The sequence below is a fragment of the Bos indicus x Bos taurus genome, chromosome 4, assembly GCF_003369695.1.
Source record: "Bos indicus x Bos taurus breed Angus x Brahman F1 hybrid chromosome 4, Bos_hybrid_MaternalHap_v2.0, whole genome shotgun sequence".
Classification (NCBI taxonomy): domain Eukaryota; kingdom Metazoa; phylum Chordata; class Mammalia; order Artiodactyla; family Bovidae; genus Bos; species Bos indicus x Bos taurus.
The window spans coordinates 44,468,071-44,469,414 of NC_040079.1; the positions used below are offsets into that span (position 1 = coordinate 44,468,071).

The 1,344-nt window shown below is 44.7% G+C and overlaps 1 non-coding gene across 1 annotated transcript; it reads left to right on the forward strand.

Annotated features, from left to right (window-relative positions):
* The first annotated feature begins 349 nt into the window (after positions 1–349).
* Positions 350–422, forward strand: TRNAK-CUU. Its single transcript has one exon. It is a non-coding gene; the product is annotated as a tRNA-Lys (tRNA).
* The last annotated feature ends 922 nt before the right edge of the window (positions 423–1,344 follow it).

Genomic DNA, 1,344 nt, shown 5'->3' on the forward strand with positions numbered 1-1,344 from the left:
ACAGGCAGATGGGAGAGACACATAGGGCAAGGTGAGGGGAAAGGACAGAGTCTCTCTGCCCCCTCCAGGATGTCACTCTTCCCAAATTTTCATGTGTTCACCAACCTGGAAGTTCTCTGTATTCCATTATTTTGAGGTTTTATGGTGGCTTCATTACTTAGAGATGATTGATTAAATCATCAGTCATTGGCGATTGACTCATCACCAGCACTCTCCACTCCCTAGGAAGTCAGGGGATTAGACTAAAATATTCAACCCTCTAATCCCCTGGTTTGTCCCTCTGGCAACCAGCTCCCATCCCCAGGTGGAGTCCAAAAGCCACCTAATTAACACAACAATAGACACCTTTGCCCAGCTAGCTCAGTTGGTAGAGCATGGGACTCTTAATCCCAGGGTCGTGGGTTCGAGCCCCACATTGGGCATAGTTAGCGTTGGGCTTCCCTTCTGACTCAGCTGGTAAAAAATTCTCCTACAATGTGGAAGACCTGGGTTCAATCTCTGGGTTGGGAAGATCCCCTGGAGAAAGGAAAGGCTACCTACTCCAGTATTCTGGCCTAGAGAATTCCATGGACTTGTATAGTTCATGGGGTCGCAAAGAGCTGGACATGATTTTCACTTTCAGACACCTTTATGCTTTCACCATTTTGGAAATTCCAAGTGTTTTAGAAGCTTTGTAGCAGAAACAGGGATGAAGACTAAATGCATGCTTCTTATGGCAAATCACCATGTCACAGGAGGGCAGCAATCAACCCCTCTATGGAGGACAATACATGTGTTCATCACTCACCTCCAACAAAGCCAAATTAGAAGGGCTTCCAGATAATTTTCCTGAAGTCAGAGGTCCCTATAAAAAGCATCTCCCTCCTTGGGTAGAGCTCATCTGGGGCAATGGTTGGTTAGCATTTGCTATGCCCCTACCCATCAGGGAAAATGCACACTGGATAGATGGTGTGGTGGAGAGAAGGGACAGAGTTCAACAGTCAGACTGCTCAGTCTGACATCTTCCAAAGAAGGTGGCCAGCTTGGAGTACCCTGTCAAATCTCACCTGGGGGAGTCAAGCTGCCAAAGTGAGAATGAGAGTATAAAGAGGTTGGTGCGGGAGGGGGAGGTGTTCACAGTGAGATGCTAATGAGAGCTGCATGGAGTGAAGGAAGCCAGTAAGGGATTGCGATTCTTTGAAATAAAGTTAGAAAAAATAAGAAAACTAACACATATTTAATTTCCTATTAAACATCACTCATTTTATGCCTGTGTAAGAATAGACTAGTATCTACATCTATATTATGCATTCATGACATGCTTTATCTTTAATTTTTTAGATATTTCTGGGCTACATGGTTTGT